The sequence below is a fragment of the Schistocerca cancellata genome, chromosome 3 (assembly GCF_023864275.1).
Source record: "Schistocerca cancellata isolate TAMUIC-IGC-003103 chromosome 3, iqSchCanc2.1, whole genome shotgun sequence".
Classification (NCBI taxonomy): Eukaryota; Metazoa; Arthropoda; class Insecta; order Orthoptera; family Acrididae; genus Schistocerca; species Schistocerca cancellata.
In genome coordinates, this window is record NC_064628.1 from 341,076,248 (window position 1) to 341,101,677 (window position 25,430).

Sequence of the window (25,430 nt, forward strand, 5' to 3'; positions counted from 1 at the left end):
GTTGTCACTGTCTGAGTGTTATACATAGAAGTAAGACAGTCTTCTGATGTACAGGTTGTGGTACTGATGCACTGATCGTCTCTAATAATTTTTTTACGCTGCATATTTTCACAGAAACATCGTTAACTGATAAACAGTTTCGATGTAACAAGTTCTTTCGCAACTGTCGAGAAAAATTATTATGCACAGATTATTCCTTAAGGTTGTGCTAGTAGGCTGAACACCGGAATGTGGGATTTTTTCCCAAGGCCAGAATGATTGTGCTTGACTGAAGGGTAGAACGACACAACGGTAGCTAAGGTAGACCAAATGAAAGATGAATATCATATTCTCAACTAAGCTACATGACAGAACTTACAAATAGTATACAGGAAACGAAGTAAAACAAATAGATCGCGGTTATGGGAAGAGCTGATCGCAATTTTAATCATTATTTTAGAATTAGAACGGTTTTAATTACAATAACTTGTAAAATTAATGATAAAGAAACCTCTGTAAGGCTATAATCACGTGAAGTGTCAAACGAAAGCTAACAAGACCAGTAAACACAACAAATTACACACGTATTTGTTAAAGGCTGATATTCAAGGGTGCCAATATTATAAATCCTCCACGGTTACACGTAGTATTAGGACAGCATGCGTTTTCCAGATCCTTGCATGATCTTCCTTGTTGATGATACCCAAAAATTTACTATTTGATATGTTTTGATTGATGAATTACGTAAATGGCCACTAATAAAACTGCGTAAAACCGCCATGGGGTGCGAATAGTAATGAATAAAACATGAAGATAAAAGATATTCCATCTAAAGAGGAAAAGGACACGCGTTCTTCAAACTTACCACGTGTATCTGTGATTTTTTTACACAGTTTTGTCACATGTTAAAACCTGGTCAGGCATGTTTTGCGAATTTTAATACTCCTTTAATACTGTGTTATTATTGCAAAAAAAGTCAAAAAATGACTGCAATCAGTTTAACTGCAATCTGGTATAAGAACGAGGAATTAGTCTTGGGTATAAATAGTGGTCGTGATTTAGTAGTGTGTGGCGTCACAGAAAGTACGTCAAGGGCAAGCTGCAGGATACGTGAGATCTTTGGTCTTTGGTGGTGGTTTACTGGTGAGTGGTTGTTATGCTTCTGTCGAGGTGGCTGTCAGTCGAGCAGCCGTGGTATTTACAAAAGTTAACTTTTCATTGGAGTATATCTGTAAGCATGAGTTATGTGTTTAACTTTTCCTTGGACTTTGATTATTTGACTGTTTTTTCCGTGACTGGCCAATTTTTATTTTGCGCGACTTTACGAACTTTAGCTGTGAATTGTAATTATTTGCGGCAGTTTATACTAATATTCGTTTCAGATGGACAGGTTGCATGTTTTCACAGTGGTTTCAGGGAATAACGTAATTTAGTTTACGTCGCGATTGATAGTCGTAGTTTTTTTTTTATTTTTTGAACCGACAATTTATGTGAACCCACCATTCACAGTTTGTGAATATTATTCAGTAAAATTTTATTTCCTTTGAAGTATAATCTTCTAGTACCATCAACATCATTAGTCCTACGGAATTCATCCAATCGGTTCACATATTTATATATTATTTGCTAATTAGTCTATTTATTTAGAAGTGTGAAGGATCAGTTTTGTATTAAATGTATTGGGTTTAAAGCTATGGTGCGAGAGCCAGTAAATGAGGCCGTGCACTGCCACACCAATAGCGACAAAATAAAACCGGCGGTGTGTCCGTAGGGCACCCACGAATTCAAATACCAAAAAAAAATGGCTCTGAGCACTATGGGACTCAACATCTATGGTCATCAGTCCCCTAGAACTTAGAACTACTTAAACCTTGAAACGTCCCCTTAGAAAAATTATAAATGACTTTGCTTAAACTGACACACAATATTTTTAGCGCAACGCAATCTGAATTTCAATAATCCCTACAAAATAATGGCCCTGACTAACAATAACCTATACCTTTCATGAATCACTTACCTCACAAAAATCTTCGTTACTCAAACTACTGCAATACAGCGTGAGCCAATACTGCCAGTTGAATAAAAGATTCTAACTACTGAAGGCACTAACTACTGATAGGCATAGTTAGCAAATGAAACATTTTGATAGAGAACAAACAATGTATTTACCTTAGTTAGCAAATGAAAGATTTTGATAGAGAACAAACAATGTATTTACCTTAATGGGGTTCAAAAGTCGTAATATATATCAGTTCATGACATCCAGTCCTACAAATTTACTGTCTCTGATGGACACATGTCCAGATCATCCGCTCTCAAAACTCCACCATCTCTCCCCCACATCCACCACTGCTGGCGGCTCACCTCGAACTGCGCAACGCTACGCGCTGTTAACAGTCAACTGCCCAAAACTACAATAGCAAATTCCAACTATGCAAACCAGCCACAGACTGCACACAGCACAGTCAGTGATTTAGAGCGCTACATGGCGTCACCAACATAAAAACCTAAACAGCCTACTTACAACCTAACTAACCTAGGGACATCACCCACATCCATGCCTGAGGCAGGATTCGAACCTGCGACCGTAGCGGCCACGCGATTCCAGACTGAAGCGCCTAGAAGCGCACGGCCACACAATTCAGTACAAATTCACTTTCTGACATTCTAAAATGTGTGTGAGGAGGGGGGGGGGGGAGGATAAATTGTCTGCAATTCCTCAAGAAGAACAGCAGTCTGTTACAAAGCCGAATAACGCACCAGATAGTTATCGGTTTTTCTTTGTTTTTCTGGAAATACACGCGTGGAACACCGTCAACGTAACAGACATATGCATTAGATTCGCTAGGAATGTCAATTTTTGCTGGCGTTTGCACAAATTTAGTTTTCTGTAAATTCAAAACTGTGTTCTGTCTTTTTTTTTTAGTAGTTACGTAAATATCGCCACCCTGAAAAAGACCCTCTCTGTATTCGAAGCGAACGCACGACTTGCCTCTACGACAGATTAAATGTAGACATGTCGCCCTCATCCACCTCTGTGTTATTTTAACTACACTACATATCAGAGATCTGAATTGCAACGAATAAACAGAGTTCACTTTTGCAATAAGAACAGAAGAATAGAAGTTTTGGATATCATTTGTCTGATCACCAAAATTACATATACCGAGTGTTTCAGAAATAAGTACAGAATTTGTGTGGTATGGTAGGTTGGCTGAAACTTCCTGGCAGATTAAAACTGTGTGCCGGACCGAGACTCGAACTCGGGACGTTTGCCTTTCGCGGGCAAGTGCTCTACCAACTGAGCTACCCAAGCACGATTCACGCCCCGTCCTCACAGCTTTATTTCTGCCAGTATCTCGTATCCTACCTTCTCATTCTAGTAGGTTGGCTATAGGCAATCATTTTAAGTAAACGAACTTGGGGTCACCTAATAATTGTTAGTGCGCTAGACAACGCGAAAGGGGATTCGCTTTGTCTGGAGGAAACACCATTATGCACAGTGATTACTGTAGTAAACATTCGATGTCTACTGCATTAACTTGACGTCATAACTGAAGCCGTCGAACGACGGAACGATGAGCACTGGGTAATGTTTCACTGACTTGATCTCGGACGTCTCCCGCAGCGACAGCAGTTAGAGCTACAAGTTATTCCATGGAGTTTACGGGAATCTAATACCCAAGAGCCTTTATGTACCTCCAAACATAAAAATCAAGTGGTGTGAGATCTGGAGAGCTTGCGGGCCAGTGAAAATGTCCAGTATGTCTAATCCACCATCAAGGCTATTTTCTGTCCGTGTCATTCGATTTGTGAAATGGGGAGGCGCCTCATCTTGCTGGAATAACATTTTTCTTCAGGTCTGAAACGGCACATTTCGACCGGAAAATACGTGTAGAAGAATTCTTCCTCACTATTGGTTGTAATAATCCAGACCAAACATTAGCTGAAAATCGTTCCTGAAAGTTGTGAACAGTCGTATCTTGATGATTTTCACGAGACCATAGATGGGAGTTGCGACTGTTGAATATTCTTTCGCGGCCGAAGGTTGATTATCACTCCACAGAACAAAGTTTGCGAAGTTGAGCGTTAGCATTTTTTGCTGCGCTCCTGTACCTTATGCAACTTGTAGGGATGACGATGGTCATCACTCAGAGTTCTCCAAACATTGCTACAACTAGCATTTGGAGCATGAGTAACGGAACGTATGCTATACGACGGATTTTTGTCGAACGTTTGTAGTACTCGTTCCTCGAAACCAGGATAGCGTACACTCTCTCATCGACCTCGAGCATGAAAATCTCCCTCTAATGTGACCCTTTTACGGAGAAGACGATTCACAGCAGCAAATATTCTCTGTTTTGCTATTCATCTGTTTGGATAACGTTTTGCGTTCGAACGCCGTGCCGCTGCCCTAGTTTCTGCGGCGCCAAATGTCAAGTGCATCTCTGCAAGTTCATTCCACGTAAAACATTCCATACATTACGCACGACAGCGTACAGAAAACAATCTTTTTACATTTTCAAGTGCACACTATTGTTCCATAACACACTACCTTACCTTTCGTACAATATTTGATTAGGAATTACGTTGAGGTGGAATTGAAGTACATAAACGACAATTCACTTCAGGTATACAGCACCAAATGAGGACAAAGGGAACTAGTACAGAGTTTCTTTATTAGGGCGCGGGTACCAATGAATACGAATGACACTAGACATCCAGACTACGTACCGCCGGTTATCGCACTACCAAGCGGACCGATGACTTTTGAGGTCGCCTACCATCGACAGCGACCCCTTGTTCGTACGCTTAAAATGATTGCCTACATCCAACCTGTCATCCCACAAAAATTCTGTACTTATTTCTGAAACACCTAGTATGCTATTGAATAAAATAACGATAGTAAAACTTACCACGATCACAAGACTATCTACTGAAAATTTGTACCATCCCGGCACTTGAACACAGTTTTCTTGCTTTTCGTGAATTTAGGAAATCAGAGTCCTTGTCTGGGTCTGTGTGAATTTTCAGTTGTCAAGATATATTGATTACACTGTGTATACATAACTTCTGAACGATCTCCATTGACACCATTCCCATTTTGAAATATTCATTTTATTTTAGTGCATTACATTCCAGTCAGATGCTGAATTACTTGGTTGTAGTCAGAACGGTTACTACGACGAGTATCATCGATTACATAAACCTTATTGCCACACTCAAAGACAGCAACACAGTCATGTTATTAGATTTGTCCGTGATACATGGAGGATACAACATTCGCAGGTAGATAGATAGGGAGATAAAAAAAATTCAATATCACTCTACTGTATTTCAGCATCGCTACAGTAGCTAGTTAACACTCTTTCTAGTCGTTCTCAAGTAACACTGTAAAGTAGGAAGCAGATTAAGGTTGTGACACCCCAAGAAGTAGATCCCGCCACAATCTCAAAATATAATATAATTAAGACGACGACGGCCAATGAAATGCACACTATGCTCGAATCCCTGACGGGAATCGGCGAGATGCAGCGAGTAATGAAGCTAAAGAGCAGGGGCACTGCATCTGTGGAGTCTAGTATAAGTTGATAATTTGGGTATGACAGGAAGCGTGCTAGAACAGTCCGTACGGTTGTGGTGACCACTGTGTCCGCATAGTACAGTAGTTAGCCCATCTGCCAATAAGCTGGAAACCCGAGTTCGAATCCCAGTCCAGCACAAATTTTCAAATTGCCCCATTGGTATAAAACAACGCCCACTGGCAGCTAACGTCTTTATTCCCGTGTGTCATGATCTGAAAGGTTTCCTTTCTTCACACTTCTCGATGCATTTCCTTCGCGGAGGATAATTGTTTAAATTAAGTGGGCCTGCTGAGTGCTTGCAGACTGTAATGTATATTTATGTTGAAACTTCCTGGCAGATTAAAACTGTGTGCCCGACCGAGACTCGAACTCGGGACCTTTGCCTTTCGCGGGCAAGTGCTCTACCATCTGAGCTACCGAAGCACGACTCACGCCCGGTACTCACAGCTTTACTTCTGCCAGTACCTCGTCTCCTACCTTCCAAACTTTACAGAAGCTCTCCTGCGAACCTTGCAGAACTAGCACTCCTGAAAGAAAGGATATTGCGGAGACATGGCTTAGCCACAGCCTGGGGGATGTTTCCAGAATGAAATTTTCACTCTGCAGCGGAGGGTGCGCTGATATGAAACTTCCTGGCAGATTAAAACTGTGTGCCCGACCGAGACTCGAACTCGGGACCTTTGCCTTTCGCGGGCAAGTGCTCTACCATCTGAGCTACCGAAGCACGACTCACGCCCGGTACTCACAGCTTTACTTCTGCCAGTACCTCGTCTCCTACCTTCCAAACTTTACAGAAGCTCTCCTGCAAACCTTGCAGAACTAGCACTCCTGAATGAAAGGATATTGCGGAGACATGGCTTAGCCACAGCCTGGGGGATGTTTCCAGAATGAAATTTTCACTCTGCAGCTGATGACATTGAAGAGAAAAGGGGAAAATGAAATTCGGTGCAGGCAACTAGCACATTTTGTTTGAATAGCATCTTGGGGTTATCGAGCTTGACGTCCTCATCCAATCGACACCCACGATCAACGCACCCACACTTGCGAGGGGTCAAACGTTCCTTTCATCGGAGCCTCGAAGCTGTCTAAAGTCACTAATCAGAAAATCCGTAGCTGTCTAACTGCTTTCAGAAAATATTCCGAGATACGACCACTGGAATGGAAAATGTTTATTTCTAACAGTCCTGTGTGATGTCCCCAACTGGAAACTGGAGCCTTTCGCCGTTGTTTATCACAATAACAAACTGAATAGGGAAGGGGTCACACAAAAACATCATCCTGAAGTACAGTGTCTGAGATACCGCCTTGACAGTCAATGCGGGCAAGTGTTCTACTACGTCTACACATCTACACCTACATATATACTCCGCTAGCCACCAAGCGGTGTGTGGCGGAGGGCACAATTCGCGCCAAAGTCATATTTCCCCCTCCCCCTCTGTTCCACTCGCCGATCGCGCGAGGGAAAAACGACTCTTTAAAGGCCTCAGTACGAGCTGTTATTTCCCTTATCTTTGAATCGTGATCATTGCGCGATTTGAAAGTTTGTGGTAATAATATATGCTCTACATCCTCGGTGAAGCTACCCAACCCGTCCTCAGAGTTTTATTTCTGCCAGAAATGCTAGTTCTGAAGTTTCCACGTTAGAGCTTCTGTGAAGTATGGAAAGTAGGAGACGAAGTCCCGGCGAAAGTACAGCTGTGAGGACGGTCGTCCGTCGTGCTTGGGTGCCTCAGCTGGTAGAGCACTTGCGTGCGAAAGGCAAAGGTCCTGAGTTCGAGTCCCGCACTGATACATAGTTTTAATCTGCCAAATGTTTCGAATAATGGTGTTATAAGTCTCCTTTTCGGTTCAGCGCTTTACTACTTCTAGTTCCATGATCACTGCAATTTTAACTATTGCACAGCAGCAGATTTCGATTTCACAGATGTGCAAAGATCTCCCTTATAGAACCGACTGCCTTTGTCGTGGTTTTTTATTGCAGTGAGGTTTATTTTTTATTTTATTTTATTTTTAGTTTCGTTATGCTTATAATTTCATTCCCTAATCCACTTGAACATTACCCCGAACACGCTTGTAGACATGTAGATGGTGCAAAAAGTTTTTCGAGCACTTTATTTTCGGGCAAATCCACCTTCGGGCTAACCTACACTGACGATCGATACGCGGTAGAAGCCGCCGTGGTGGTCAGAATTTGGTAGATAGGTCCTACCTACGATTTTAAACAGAGTCGTGTTGCAAGCGTCCTCGCGAGGTGGGAAAGACGCGACAGCGAAAGCGTGGCGGCGGCCAGTGGCGGGCTAGAAAGCGGCCACTCGTTCGGCTCCGCCGACCGGAAAAGGAAGTGCAGTGCCGGCAGCAGCAAGAGTAGATGGCCGCAGGGCAGACGGAGCCGGCGACGCCGCGACAGCTGCCTCACCGGGGTCCCGCGTTCAGAGCCCGCTAACACGCCGCCATGGGGTCTCAGCCAACTCCTGCAGCAGGCGATGCCGAAGTGTTCAAGAGAGGTACGTGCGTCGCATTAGTTTCTACACTGCTTGGCAACTACTGCGAAAACCTCGTGCATCTGGAGATATTGCGTTCTTATACAATATCAGACAAGCTTGGAATCTTCCGTGCCAACTCTCCCAATATTGTATGGAAATTAGGGGTACAAGTTAGGACTCTGGCATTCAGGTACCCAAAGGTAGGTGACAGTGCGCCCAGTACCCTTCCTTGTCCACTGTTTATATGGGTAGGCATGCGACATCGTGTGTACCTAATATGTTCCCAAATGCCGCACGTAAAAACGGGATGTTCGGATGCCCATACCTTGTTTTCTATTGGTGGTAAAAAGGTAGGGTCAAGTATTTTGGATATCCCTTGGGCTAGGAATCATTTGCATATCCGTCAGAAGGATCGTCTTAACGTCAATATCCTACAGTACATACTTAAAGTATGAATATTACACACTTCCTCCTGTTTAGGCATTTATAGCAAATAGGTTTGTTCTTTTTGAATTTCATGTTGTCTACTGACACCATTATTTCATGGGTCGTTCCTCGGAGAGACCCCAAAAATGATGTATTTTCGCCTCATCGGTGCACCAAAACACAGCCGAGGATTAAAAAAAGGCTTATATCCCGATCTCGGGCAGCCTTGAAAATACACTCCTGGAAATTGAAATAAGAACACCGTGAATTCATTGTCCCAGGAAGGGGAAACTTTATTGACACATTCCTGGGGTCAGATACATCACATGATCACACTGACAGAACCACAGGCACATAGACACAGGCAACAGAGCATGCACAATGCCGGCACTAGTACAGTGTATATCCACCTTTCGCAGCAATGCAGGCTGCTATTCTCCCATGGAGACGATCGTAGAGATGCTGGATGTAGTCCTGTGGAACGGCTTGCCATGTCATTTCCACCTGGCGCCTCAGTTGGACCAGCGTTCGTGCTGGACGTGCAGACCGCGTGAGACGACGCTTCATCCAGTCCCAAACATGCTCAATGGGGGACAGATCCGGAGATCTTTCTGGCCAGGGTAGTTGACTTACACCTTCTAGAGCACGTTGGGTGGCACGGGATACATGCGGACGTGCATTGTCCTGTTGGAACAGCAAGTTCCCTTGCCGGTCTAGGAATGGTAGAACGATGGGTTCGATGACGGTTTGGATGTACCGCGCACTATTCAGTGTCCCCTCGACGATCACCAGTGGTGTACGGCCAGTGTAGGAGATCGCTCCCCACACCATGATGCCGGGTGTTGGCCCTGTGTGCCTCGGTCGTATGCAGTCCTGATTGTGGCGCTCACCTGCACGGCGCCAAACACGCATACGACCATCATTGGCACCAAGGCAGAAGCGACTCTCATCGCTGAAGACGACACGTCTCCATTCGTCCCTCCATTCACGCCTGTCGCGACACCACTGGAGGCGTGCTGCACGATGTTGGGGCGTGAGCGGAAGACGGCCTAACGGTGTGCGGGACCGTAGCCCAGCTTCATGGAGACGGTTGCGAATGGTCTTCGCCGATACCCCAGGAGCAACAGTGTCCCTAATTTGCTGGGAAGTGACGGTGCGGTCCCCTACGGCACTGCGTAGGATCCTACGGTCTTGGCGTGCATCCGTGCGTCGCTGCGGTCCGGTCCCAGGTCGACGGGCACGTGCACCTTCCGCCGACCACTGGCGACAACATCGATGTACTGTGGAGACCTCACGCCCCACGTGTTGAGCAATTCGGCGGTACGTCCACCCGGCCTCCCGCATGCCCACTATACGCCCTCGCTCAAAGTCCGTCAACTGCACATACGGTTCACGTCCATGCTGTCGCGGCATGCTACCAGTGTTAAAGACTGCGATGGAGCTCCGTATGCCACGGCAAACTGGCTGACACTGACGGCGGCGGTGCACAAATGCTGCGCAGCTAGCGCCATTCGACGGCCAACACCGCGGTTCCTGGTGTGTCCGCTGTGCCGTGCGTGTGATCATTGCTTGTACAGCCCTCTCGCAGTGTCCGGAGCAAGTATGGTGGGTCTGACACACCGGTGTCAATGTGCTCTTTTTTCCATTTCCAGGAGTGTATTCATGACATCTTTATCAGTTTCCAAGACACAGAGGTTCAAAGTTACCCTACATCTTCACGTAAAATTCGGTATGCGGCGACAAGCAGATAATAAATAACTGTGGAAAATTGCTCAAATTGTAAAGCTGTACGCTCTAGGCATTTATCTAGAAGAGCCATCTTCCCGTTTTCAAAAATCTTTGTCCGTTATCGAGAAACACCCCAAAAACTTCTTTTCTGAGTACCAAGTCCCAGCCACGGATTCCGAGCCAGCTATGCACGGAAAATGACTGTAATTTTTATGCTATATTCCTAATATACCATACTGACTAACCTTGGAAATTTTCTTTGTATCTTGATCCTTTTCCGAGATACAGAGTTTCAAAGATGAGCTACTTGTAAACATAAAATACGCACGTCAAATCCGGTGTCTGACAAAAACGTGACTTAGCAACGGAGAAATACCCTGTGAAGTGTGTCCCTCATCATCAAATGATTATGGGAATCCCATGTTGTACGAGTAGTACCGAAGCACGCGAAAAATTTTTGCAGGTAAAATCCGTCCTGAGGTTTGAAATTAGTTCTGCGTTATTTCAGTTTCAAGTAATTAAACTACCTCAAATTTACTGACCAATACCTTTTTTTCATATGAGTTACATGCTCTGCTGCAGCATGGGAAGAAAGGAACCAGTGGAAAAATGCTCCTACCGGAGCACATAAAATACGTTCATGTTTGTTTAAAAGACTTTGACTGAAAGTAGGCTACACGCTGCTTCGTTCTACCTTCTTCAGCACCTTCAAAAATTTCCCAAAAATTTTGGTATGCTAACATATGCACCTTTTTTTTCCTATGGTGGAAGAAGGCAGTGGCAAAGAGACCGAAAAGTAATAAATGCTGGAAGACATTAGACGGTGCTTGTGTTATAGAAAAAGAAGTGAAGGAGAGCATGACAGTGTGAGAGAATGACAGGGACAGACTGGCATTGGAACATAGCTGACAGTGACAGAACTGTGCTAAGAAAGGAGAGAAAGGGGGGAGGTGAGGATTAATGAGAAAGAGAAAGGGGAAGCGGGTGAGAACCAGCGATAATGCAAGACAGAGCACATGAGAATGATGACGAGGAGAGGGAGACAGTGACAATGAGAAAGAAGAGAGCTCATCAGTAGGGAGGCAGGAATGAGATATTAGCAATAACCAAGAGCAAGTGGGAGACAGTTATAGTGTGAGGAGACTGTAGTAGTAGGACAGGACGAAAGGAATGTGGCTGTGACACAGGAGACAATGACAGGGAGACACAGTTACAATGAGTTGGGCTGAATGAGTGAGTAACAAAGGGTAACTGGTAGTGGATGGGTATGAGGGACTTATAGTGATGGACTAGTGGGCTTGAGTGAGTTACAGTTAGGAGGCATTGTGGGACTTTACAGTGAGTTGCATGTTAAAAAAAACCGCAAATATGTTGGCATGCCAAAGTTTTGGAAAACTTTTCGAAAGTACTGAGGAAGATAGCATGTGGCAGTTGGTACCCCACTTTTCAGAGTGTTTTAAATAAACATGAACATATTCGCATTCTTTGTGCTCCGACAGTAGACGCACACTAATGGCGGCGGTTAGTGGCGCGGAAGCATGGCTCACGACCAACCATAACATTTATCTGTGTTATTGCCGTCCGTCCCATCCGCATACGGAGGAGTCGATCCCCACCTCGAAGATGAACACTGACCACGTCGCCTCACAGGTATGCATGGATGCAGTGGAGACGACTTGGTGCTAAGCTGTCAGCCGTCGCACGCACTGTGGATCGGCATTAACTAGGATCAAATGCATCAGGTGCTCTCCGGCAGACACTGATGGCATATGGCAGGGACGCAGCAACCTGTAGAGAACACGTGGTCGACTTTTACTATACCCTGCTATGTGAATGTTTCACTATACCACCGCATCAGGTCGCCAATGCTGATCAGTGACGTCAAAGCTAGAATCGTCGCCCTGATGAGCCTTCAACTACACAGTCCCAAGATAAGGGTGAGAGGTCGTGACGGGTACATCAGGAATGACCAGCGATTCAGAGCGCTGGTGCATCGCTTGGTTACTGACTACGGCCAACTACTACAGGTGCAACGGGACATTGCACGAGCCTTCCATGCGCAATACTCGCGCCTCTATGCAGCAGAGCACGCACATCCGCGACGGCATCCACCGTTTCCGGATTACTCCACGGTACAGATCCACCGTACGTGGCAATGGATTTACAGCAGGAAATGACATAAGATCATGTTCACGAAGATAGGGACTGCTAACAGGACCCGACGGGCTGGAACAGGAATTTTACAGGACTATCCAACAGCTGTTGATATTGTGTTTCTCTGAGATATGTGAAGAATTACGTGCCCCCTCGAAGGACTGATAGTGCCAACACACAACGCTAAAGGTGGGGAATAAGTGGGAGACTACCTGCCTTTGATGATGCTTAAGAATGACTTGAAATTTTTCACACGGCTGATGACAAACGGTACACGTCATCTTCACGGGAAAAAAGCCCCTAGGAGATACATACAATATCATGTCTGCTCTGTGCTAATATAATGACGTAATCTCTCATGTACAGATTCGGCGCCTCCGGTGCGAGCTGGCCTAACTAATTTTAGTCATACATTTAATCGTTTCGACCACACATACCTCACGGCAGTGCTATGCAATGTGCGATACCCGGATACCATTATTGATGCAATTACGTGCCTCCTACATGGGGCAACCGTCGATGGTCGCATGACCCGTACCCTGCACATCAACCTTTTGTGTCCCAGGGTTGTTCTTTATCTGTAGTGCTTATGGCGGTTTTATGTGTATCATCATCATCGACAAGTGCAATGAATATGGATGATACGATACTCTTTGGTATTCTGCGGTTTGAATTCACTCTGCTTTTTTTTTGTTAGCAGTTGCATTGATTTGATTTTTTAAATGATACTGACAATATTATACACATGTATAAGGCATTATTCAAACTACAACTTCTCCCGGATAATTATTTCATATCACTAAAATTACAGGTCGTACATCAGAGCTTTTATAATTTTTTTTATCTTCGATTGATTTAATTATTCTTAGCAAATTGATCATGAAAAGGAACCACAGAATACCACCCGCACGCAACACTGACGTATGCTACCAGAAATATTTTTCTCCGTGATTCGTGCGTAGTTTCATTTTGGCCACATACATCAGCAATGAAATCTTGTTGAACAATAAATACCATCAGCACTGTTCTTAGAAAATGCAGTCTGATTCGATTAATTTTTTTCTTTTATAAATAGAGTTCAGTACCACTGGTGCACATTTATTTCTTAAACATCGGAATAATGAAAGTTTGCAGTTTCAAGTAATTTAAATTTGCCGCTGTGATAAAAGTTAAGATGGCGGCCAACAAAAGATAGAGGATTTCTTTTTTAATTAAGAGTTTCCTTTTCCCAATAAATCATTTAAATCATTTAAATTGATGCCACCAATAAAAAAATATTAATTTTTTTTTCTTTTTGCAAATTAGTTTAACACAAACCCACGATATTTTTAACTAGAAGTACAGACGTAGTTGCTATATAATCGCAACTAACAATGGCTGCGCTTCTTGCAACTATGATAAAACAATTAATATAAAATTATAATTAAAAGAGGAAGTGAATTTTCAATAATTAATCATAAATAGTTTTAACGCATTTGGCTCTATTTGTTTTTACCAGCAAATGAACATAAGGGTACAACAATTTTACATTAAATGTTTTTCATTTAACAGGCCTCAAATCGATTCGCGTCTTGCGTCGGCGATGTACATCAGAGGAAGACGACAAAAGGGTACAAAACAAAAGAAAAGAATGACATAGATTAACAAAAAATGTGAGACAAATATTGTCTCTGTTTTACATAATTATCATCTTTTAAAGAAATAATTACATAGTTGAATGAATATTATCCACACTTTCATATTCCACTCGTAATTAAAAAAAAATATATATATATATATATATATATATATATCGTGGATGTTACATGCTTTACGCTTTGGCCTTAGAACCATTGCCGTGTGGCCTGCTCCAATGATTAACATCACTCCAAATCGGTGGTCGAGCTTACCAATGTACGCCTCACGGCGATGATGTGATGCTCGTCGTCCGTGGAAACGATGACATGACAGAGGCCACGTCCTGAATTGAGTGGCATCGGGAAGTAAACTCAACATCGACAAGTCGCTCGTGCTGCATATAGAGTCGACTTTGTCACGAAAGCGCGTTGCCTCCTTTCGGCATACCGACACACTACGATGCGTAGGTCTGGAGTTCACAGCCGACATCCGGCGCACGACAGTATTGAGCTATAGACGCCTATTGCAACAGACATGGGCCAGCACAGTGGAACAATACGACTCCCACACCCTACCCAACGAGAGGGGGCGTCGGGCTTGTTTACGTCTATGACAGGGCAGTATAGAGGGCAGTTGGGCTTTATGAGCTGGTTACTGATCGCGATGGAACCAGCCTCTCTCAACCCACCGGTTATGTTGGGAGAGCTCTAGGCTCCCTTAAATCACCTCGGCTGATTCTGTTTGCACCCCACGTTTGGAGAAGGCGAAACGAGTCTACTGTGAACTGCAAAGGTATCGCCGTCCTAACGTGATCGAATCCAAAAATGCAATGGAGAATGGTGTGGAGAATGGTGCACTACCGAGCGGGGTGGCGCAGTGGATAGACACTGGACTCGCATTCGGGAGGACGACGGTTCAATCCCGCGTCCGGCCATCCTGATTTAGGTTTTCCGTGATTTCCCTAAATCATTCCAGGCAAATGCCGGGATGGTTCCTCTGAAAGGGCACGGCCGACTTCCTTCCCTAATCCGATGAGACCGATGACCACGCTGTCTGGTCTCCTTCCGCAAACCAACCAACCAACCATGGTGCACTATCCCTTCCTTAGTTCTGATGCGCAAGCCAAGTGTCATGTGGCTGTCAACAGGACGTATGTACACACAAACATCTTTACAAGATCCACCTGGTGCAGTGACCCACTTGTCCGACATGCCACGAGGGCGCTAGCCAGAGGTGGTACCTTGTACGCCAGATTTTAGCATATATCTTACGTGCAACGCTGCGCCATATTGGCACACACATCATTCTTCTACTGGGTGAAACATTCTACTCCAGAGCTCGGACGAATGCAGTCTTGTGGATCCACGTCCTGATCGTGAAATATCTCTACCGTGACAGCCACAAAGGCGTTCTTCATATCTGGTGCTATCTCCATGAGCGGCACCACACCGTTTTTCGCCAGCCATAATACTGTCAACTTTCTTTACATTACATATGGAGTGTCTTGCACCATCCACCGAGTAGCTGAAACGTCCGTTGATGCTACTAATCATATACTTTAACGAATATACATGGCACAACACAGACAAGCGAGAAGGTACGCTAGGTGACCAGGCACCAAGTAAAATAGTGCGTCACTACTGCCGTGTTTGTTACTACTTTGTTTTGCGTTTTTTTTCTTAATTGTCAATCACGCGCTAGAAGCGTCAGCTCTCCCTCTCCTACTTAGCATGGCGTACCTTCGGTTCTTCATGTATATATAAAAATAAAAAGGAATAAAAAATTAAACAAAATAAAAATTTCGACAATTGTTGCTCTTTGGCTGCAAACTACTATATCTGTCTTTGGTTCTTGGTCTGTCACATATTTCCTCTTTTCTCCCTTTTCCACAAGTTGTAACGTGGACACCGTGGCCAGCCCTCAGGTTGTGACCACTGTTCACTCTGCCCCTTGACACCTTCCTATATACTTGAGATAGGAAGAAAAGAGGTTTGCAGAAAATCCGGGTTCGAATCCCAGCCAGGCAAAGAAACAGTGTTTACCTTGTAACCCTGATGTGTAGAAGTTCGTAGTTTCGTAAGTTTTAATTTCTAAGTATAATCAGAAGACTGATTACTATTTTTATCCAATAAATCGATTTAAATGTTCCTTTTCTTATTTCTTAAACTTCGCGCGTCATTTTCATCACCATATTGAGATTGCTCTTATTTTTTTCCCTTTCATTCTTTTTTCGTTTGGTATCTACTGTTTCGCCTATAATCTCTAACCAAATGCGAATAAGAACTGCTCATTGGTCGGTAACGCAACAGTGTGAAGATAATTTCAAGTAATTTTTGTCCCTTGTGTTTTCTAGCAGCATCGAAACCAATTGAAAAAATTAAGTACTGATTATTACTTCGAAAGTGATCGGGATAAGTATTAATACATTTATCCCACTGTGAGACAAGTCCGCCAATGCCTCCATGGAAAAATGCTTGCGGTTGCCTGCGGAACCATGACTGGACCCGGCCATGCACCTCTTCGGCCCAAGGCAAAAACGGCCATGAATGTTTCACTTCGAGTCCAAATATATGGAAATCGCGTGGTGAGAAATCGGAACTGTATGGAGGATGTATAAGGGTTTCCCAGTAAAATTTATGCAGCCATTTCATTTCATTCCCCCTCAGATTTCATCACCATTCATGTATCATAATCATTGACCGATGTTCGGAACGCAAAAATATAATAACCATTCTCTATATTAATCTGAAAAATAATTAAAAACAAACATTTATCTTGTGGCTCATTTTTCGCCGCTAGGGGCAGTAGTGTCGTTCAAACTGCCAGACAGTAACAATTTTCACAGCAGCAAGTGTCGCGAATGTATATGTTAAACTGTGATTGCACCTCACTTCCTTGAAATCAAAATCAAAAAAGAGCAGTAGATAATAAACTGAAAATTCTTTTCTCCTCAAAGCTGCGAAACGTAGCTAGCAACGATTATTTTCACTGTTAAGGTTAATATCATTCTTTTTATCAAAGGCGATTTGATATTATTGAACTACCTTAAGTTTTAGTTCAACAGTTTATTAACTATGATATCTACCCTACGTAGCCCATGTACTTACATATCCCACTCGTGCATAATTCCAGAAAAAAAAACAATAAAATTAAATAGAAAATAGTATATCATGTTTGGTAGAAATTGCCCCAAACGTTTCATATCCTGACGTCCACGTCTAGGAGTTAAAGATGATTATAACTATCACGAGGCAGCCTAGTAACTCCGAAAACTCTGGATTCGACACAGACATAGAAAATCTCCGATTATTTGTACGTGTCACCCACTTCAAATCCGTACCCAGCCACCAAGAGCGTCTTTTGTTTTTCTGATAGTGAGACGTATATGTACCTAGTTCGATCAAAATTTGTCCTGGTCTTCCGGAGCTACTATGTTTACAGGTCACAATTTCCTCACCCCCTGTACTAAATACAGGGGTTCCATCGGTATTTTACTCCCACAGTCACATCCTTTTATAAAGAAATGTACCAAGTTTGGCTGAAATTGATTCTAGCGTCAAAGAGCTACTCATGAAAACACCCAACCACCCTCATTTGGTTTCATGTAACATTTATAGATTTCCACGAGAAATAAAAGGAATATCAGAACATCTGTAGGATAAGCCAACGTCATTTACACGACTAGTCGGAAATCTTGAACTATGGACGAACAGGACAACAAAAAGCACAGGAACTGGAAAGGAATCGAACATGCAGTGAGAATTTGGATCAAGGAGGAAGGAGTGCCGGGATAATCCGTGCAGTTGTGTGAACGGCTGTGCCAGGATAACTCAGTGGCCAAAGCACCTGCCTAGTAGGCAGGACACCAGGGTTCGTTTCTCGGCCTTGGTACAAATATTCACTTGCCGCTTCAGCCTATGTACTACTATCTTCCATCTTATTTGCAAAACAGAATGTCATTATCAAGTATATTACATCACAATAGTTAACTTTCTTTGTGAAACGTGCTCCTACTGGTACAACTTTGTCTAATTAGGCTGGAGAGTTTCCTTTTGTGTAACTACAGTTTGCTAATAGAATGTTGGTTCGATTCCCGATTGTTGTGCTACTGTTTTCTTTCATTAGAAATCTTTAGAGAAATGAGAACAGTCCAGTACCTTAACGATTTATGTACAAGCTTGGTCAAGTTAAAATCCTTTCACAGAAGTAACATTATCGGTGAACTGATAATAGAGCAGTAGCCGGTAGTGTAATACTTCGCTTTTCCCGTGAAAGGACTAACAGAAATGTGAGGGAAGAGTGATGTACGTTACCCCCTGGCGTATGGCCCCAAAACCTCACAAGACAACGGTCAGGTACAGTCGCCAAATGCAGTACATGTTGCGACAGGTTACTGCCCCATTAGCCTTCGTTATCAACGCGGAAACTGGATTTCGTTAAATGTTGAAATATCAGCGGCTTGACGATTTAATCCCGTCGCGTTTGCTTGAGCCGTTCGAACTGTAGCTAACAGGCTCCAAGCAAGTTCAGAAATATTACACAAGCTAACAGTGGAGTTTTAAGGGGAAGGAGGCCAAAGTAGAATGGAGGAGCGAGACGACGAAAATGGGAATTTAACGCCCCGTCGGCGGCGCCGCCATGAAGGGCGCCAGCATTCGCAGTCAGTGAGTAATGGGAACCTCGGGGACGCTAAATCAAGGCGGCAGGACGCGGATCTGAATACCTCTCTCCTCACCAATTCCAGTCTCTTATAGGGTGATATCATCCACATAATCCCAAAGATAGTAAAGGCAGAAAGCTGGAAGAACTAACGCACAATCAGCTTAACAGCTCATGCATCCCGAATTGCTGACAAAAATAATAAAGGGAATAATGGAAAAAGCTTGAGAATCTTTCACATGACTAATAGATTGGATTTAGAAAAGGCAAAGGCGCCGGAGGCAGTTGTGCCGCTGCACTTGATACTGTAGATACCTTCGTAGGATTTGTCGACATAGTGAAAAATCATGTAAGATGTTTGAAATTCTCAGAGAAGTATGTAAGCTATAAGGGAAACACGAGTAAAAACAATATGTGCAGGAACAAACAGGAATTATAGTCTTTTTTCTCTGCTGTTCAACCCAGCAAAGAAGCAATGACGAAAGATAAGGAGGAATCAGAAGTGGGATTAAACGTTAGGGTGAAAGAATATCAATGATTTCTTGACGAAAGAGAGGAATAACACTAGTTAACGAATATAAACTTTTTTCTGCATCTGGTTTGTAAATGGGTGGATTTACCTAGTTTTAAGGTGCTGAATACACTGGTAAATCAGTTTTCCTCTATGACGTCACATTCCCTAAATACACAGTAGAATAAAAAATGGCAATAGCGAAAATTGACACAACTAAGTCAAACAAAAATACACATTCAGAACTTTTTAAATCAATACGATTTTGTATGTATATATGGGCATATGCCAATAAAAGGTCCAAATTAGTTCAGAAGATATTTTCACCTTTAACCGTCTTTGGTTTTTGAAAAATGCGACGACGGAACTCTTCTTTTGTTTGCCGTTCCATTACTCTCCCTAACAAGACCCCAGCAGTAGTTACTCAGCATCGAAGGGTTCCATTGGCCTGGTAACGGTGTTTCATGGTAAGAACATCTTGGTGAAAGCGTTCAGCATCCTCATCTCTTACGATTACCAAATTTTAAGGGAAGAAATCAAGGTGAGAATGTAAAAAGTTAATTTTAAGCGACGATCTACACCCCATGTTCTTATAACTGTCCAACAAAAAAAATGGCTCTGAGCACTATGGGACTTAACTTCTAAGGTCATCAGTCCCCTAGAACTTAGAACTACTTAAACCTAACTAACCTAAGGACAGCACACACATCCATGCCCGAGGCAGGATTCGCACCTGTTCCAGACTGCAGCGCCAAGAACCGCTCGGCCATCTCGGCCGGCTAACTGTCCAACAGATCATTCACAATGGCAACATAGTTTTTGTCTTTTCTGATACCGAAAAAGCCCTTCACAATTGCTTTAAAAGAAGACCAAGCAGCTAACTGGATATCTGCGAGTTTGGTATCGAAGGTTAGATCTTTCAGCAATTTTCTCATTTGTGGTTCAACTAACATACCCTCTTTCAGCTTTGCCTCACTTAATTAGGGAAACTTTTCTTTTAAGTGATTGAAGGCCTCACCTTCTTTATCCAGAGCTCTTACAAAATTCTTGATAAGGCCCATCTTGATATGAAGGGGAGGCAAAATGATTTTATCGGGCTCAACCAATGGGGTATTGTTCACGTTTACATTTTCAAGAACATGTGACTTCCTTATAGGCCATTCCTTGACTGTGTAATGGTTCTTGGTGTCACGGCTGTCCCAAAGGCACAAAAAGTAGCAGTATTTCGTGAATCCAGCCTGTAAACCTGTAAGGAGTGCCAACTTTTAAATCACAGCAAAGCTGCCATTCATGATCCTTATACAGTATTTGATTGCGTCTAGCAGCAAAGCCATGGCTTCATAAGTTTCTTTCATGGCTACTGCGTAAGCCAAAGGTGCCAATGGAAATGCATTCCCATTATGCAGTAGTACTGCTTTCAAGCTGGTTTTACTGTAGTCAATAAATAGTCGCCACTCCAGTGGATTATGTTGTACACCTAGCTGCATCATCAGACCATTGACATTTCTACACACACACACATTGAATTATGCATATCGAAATACTGAGCAAAGGAAGCACCTCTTGATCTGAGACAGGAAATTTTTGGCCCTGGAGTTAGAAGGTTGCCTTGTTGCAGTCTCGATCCCAAGAGTTCAGCATGCTCTTTCGAAAGTTTTAGATCGCGAACCAAATCGTTCCTTTTGATTAAAGAGCTGAGGCGAAATGTCATGATATTGAGGGCAGTACTCTCCTATATGTTCAATACTTTATGATTCACTTGACGTGGTATCTGGTTCCGTGACTTTCAAGTTACAGACGGGAACAGGCAACCCCTCATATGGGGCACAAGCAAATGCACTAAAGATACATTCGGATACTTTATTTTATGCCTAATTTTTCTTGAATGTCTCGAAATATTTGTAAGACAATAGTAACAGTCTGAATAATGGTCATTAGGCTCACACCACACTATCTGAACAACGAATGGCATGGCTCGGCGTTTTCCTTTCAACCACTCGGTTAAGGTTGTAGTACAGGTTCTGCAGGAAATATGAGGTGCAAAATTTTTATGTTGATCACCAACAGGACAATCAAAATACAATTCATACACCTTCTTAACCAAATCAGTGATTGGTTTTATTTGGGCTTTTGGAGTGAGTTTTCCACACACGTAACAAAACTTGTCGGGGTGGTTTAGACAGCAACGAGGTTTACTAGTTGCAATTTTTCTTAGTGTAAGTTTCAAGCACAAAAAGTTTGCACTATCTTTACAAGAAACACTCACTGAGGATCCCTTCCACACCACTGGATTACCACACCAACCATTTACTGACGATTTGTAGATCTTCTAGCTCTCCTCTGCAAATCAAAAACAAACGATTAAACATCAAAACAGAACAGCAAAAAGCGAAATAATGAATACGAAAAATAAAAACCTATAAAAACTCAGTAATGGTACATGCTAGAACATTTTTAAAGGTATATTCGGATTATACACAGCAAAATACACACTTGTTGATGTATCACACTCCAGATGCAAAATGGCTATTGACTAGTGTAATTAGAGAAACTGTCAAATGGTATCAACAGTCTAATTAGCATAGAATATGAACTGAAAGTAAACCGAAGGAATGGGAAGTAATTATAATTAGCAGAAACATGATTCGCGATAAACTTTATATAACAACTGGAATCATGCTATCGACAGCGTAAGGAATTCCGCTACCTTCAAATGAAAATAATAGCTGGCAGATGAAGCATGTAGGACATAAAAAGATTACTGTAGAAGAAGACGATATTCGTTGCCAAAATAAATCTACTGATATCAAATATTGGCCTTTATTTGAGGAAGTAATTTCTAAGAATGTACGTTTGGACCAGAGCATTGTATGTAAGTGCGTCATGGACTGCAGGAGAACTCGTACAGAAGTCAATCGAAGCGTTTGGAATGTGGAACTACAGAAGGGTGTTGATAACTAAGCGGAACTGGCACAGGAAGAAACGTATTGAAAAAACAGACAGAACGAACTGAGGTATTGTTTTGGAATTCGAGCTCGTCCTACAAATCCCAGCTTATGGGGCTCTCTTCGTGTTGTTATTCGTCAACGGCTGTGGTGCTTCACCTCACTTTGAATTGAGGGTTCGTGAAAACCTGAATCACACCTGCGCTGGGAAATGAACAGGTAGATGAGGTTCTGTTTCCTGGCCACAAATTCATGTGATCTCAGTCCTCTTGATTTCTTCTCGTGGGGCCACGTGAAAAGTCTTGCGTACGAGACACCTGTCAAGACTGAAGAGGATCTTCTGTCAAGACTTCTCACTGCCGGCGACACTGTTCAAACGACACTGACGATGTTAGAGCGGGTACGACAGAATTTCGTGCAACTATGCCATACCTGCATCGACGCTAGGGAATGCCATTCTGGGTAACTGTTGTATATGTAGCGGCTTGTAAAACTTGTGTAGGAAAATGGAATTCATTATTACTGTGGCATCGAATTACGTGCATCGTTACTAGTCCACCAGCAGGGTAAATCATCCGAGAGTACCGGAGACCGTTCAGGCATTCGGGGAAAGGCTGTACGTAATGGTCAAGATTCGGAAGTTGGAACCCTTAATTTGAGCGCTGCGCGAGGAGCAGGTTCAGAAATGGTTCAAATGGCTCTGAGCACTATGGGACTTAACATCTGAGGTCATCAGTCCCCTAGACTCAGAACTATGCTTACACCTAACTAACCTAAGGACATCACACACATCCATGCCCGAGGCAGCAGCGCTGTTCCGAACTGAAGCGCCTAGAACCGCTAGGCCACAGAGACCGGCAACAATTTTCCAGTTGTCTATGGCCCAATAGATGTTGCCACGACCCTAGGAAAGCGCTGTAGGCGATGCCGTGCTGTTAGCGAAGGCCCGTTAACGTCAAATTTCACCACGCTGTTCTAACGGACACGTTCGTCATACGTCCCACATTAATTTCTGCCATTACTTCACGCAGTGTTGTCTGTTAGCACTGACAACTTGTAAATGTAGTGTCACTTCGCTGGTTTAGTTGTGGAGTATCTTTGCGAGCAGCCGCGTCTAGAGAGTCGAGCGCGGGACGCCGAACTGTTATGTTGTGTTGTGCATAGCTCTGCATGTAAGAAGCGTTGTTAGTATGGAAGTCGAAGTGCTGCTACAAGTGCTATTACAGTAAAGTGATGATATATGGAAATGGTTCAGAGGAAAGTGCGACAAGAAGTAATTGAAAATGAGCAGTGCCGTCAATAACGTATTTGAGTATCCTCTCGTTGCGTGTCGCACAGCATTGATCATCTGCGCCGTGTTCGGTCTCCCGGAATGAACTAATGTGAATCAGTAAACATTAGTTACCATAAACGAGTTCAGTCAAGTGCCAGTGTCTTGTAGCGAGCGTGAGGACGTGCGTTCGGTCATCGCGTTCTGCATTTATCAACAATCAACCGCGCCGCGACGGTAACGCGCACGCTCGTACAAGTGAGAACTGAGAACTGAATAATTAACTCTATAATCAGTGTTATATAATTACTAGTTCCAAGGAGGACTATTACCAGATATCTGTATGTGTGACGAGCGCAAGAACTTTCGATCGATCATTCGGCTTCCGCATCATCAACAATCACCCGCGTCGTGTCGGTTAAGCGTACGCTCGTCCGAATGATCTTTTGGACTGTTAATCATCAAGATTGTTCATTGGGATATACATTTACGATTTAGAGTGTAAACAGTGCAACCTGTGGTTTCCATATCATCTCAGAATATAGATGTTAATACCAGACATAGCACAGTGTTGTGTTTTAACGTTGAGTGGCTCCGCTAAACCCGCTTGCATATCTCGATAGATAATTCCAGGCAAGCCAACAGCAGTGTGGAGCAGAACAGTACGACCGCCGCGGGATTATCAGGTACGTGGTGTGGACAGGCTGTGCGGCTAGTCCCGGCGGAGGTTCGAGTCCTCCCTCGGACATGGGTGTGTGTGTTTGTCCTTAGGATAATTTACGTTAAGTAGTGTGTAAGCTCAGGGACTGATGACCTTAGCAGTTAAGCCCCATAAGATTTCACACACATTTGAACATTTTTGTGTGGACAGGGTGCACGATCACGAAACGACAAACAGTTTAAAGGTACCACCCCCACCGGTTTGTACTCCCAAGCGTGTTACAAAGTCTGTTTCTGATCATCAAGTGAAAGCCGTCGGCCACTGCGTTGCATGTGATGAGTGCTAATGTCTTAACTTGGTATTCGTGGCACATTGTGACACGGTGGATCTCGGAGTATTGAAGTCCGTAATGATTTCAGAAATGGGACGTCAAATGCTTGTAGTTGTTGTTGTTGTGGTCTTCAGTCCTGAGACTGGTTTGATGCAGCTCTCCATGCTACTCTATCCTGTGCAAGCTTCTTCATCTCCCAGTACCTACTGCAGCCTACATCCTTCTGAATCTGCTTAGTATATTCCTCTCTTGGTCTCCCTCTACGATTTTTACGTTCCACGCTGCCCTCCAATACTAAATTTGTGATCCCTCGATGTCTCAGAACATGTCCTACCAACCAATCCCTTCTTCTAGTCAAGTTGTGCCACAAGCTCCTCTTCTCCCCAGTTCTATTCAATACCTCCTCATTAGTTATGTGATTAACCCATCTAATCTTCAGCATTCTTCTGTAGCACCACATTTCGAAAGCTTCTATTCTCTTCTTGTCTAAGCTATTTATCGTCCACGTTTCACTTCCATACATGGCTACAGTCCATACAAATACTTTCAGAAACGACTTCCTGACATTTAAATCTATACTCGATGTTAACAAATTTTTCTTCTTCAGAAACGCTTTCCTTGCCATTGCCACTCTACATTATATATCCTCCCTACTTCGACCATCATCAGTTATTTTGCTCCCCACATAGTAAAACTCAAATGGTTCAAATAGCTCTGAGCACTATGGGACTCAACTGCTGTGGTCATCAGTCCCCTAGAACTTAGAACTAATTAAACCTTACTAACCTAAGGACATCACACACATCCATGCCCGAGGCAGGATTCGAATCTGCGACCGTAGCAGCAGCGCGGCTCCGGACTGGAGCGCCTAGAACCGCACGACCACCGGGGCCGGCTAGTAAAACTCCTTTACTACTTTAAGTGTCTCATTTCCTAATCTAATTCCTTCAACATCACCCGATTTAATTCGACTACATTCCATTATCCTCGTTTTGCTTTTGTTGATGTTCATCTTATACCCTCCTTTCAAGACACTGTCCATTCCGTTCAACTGCTCTTTCAAGTCATCAGCAAACCTCAA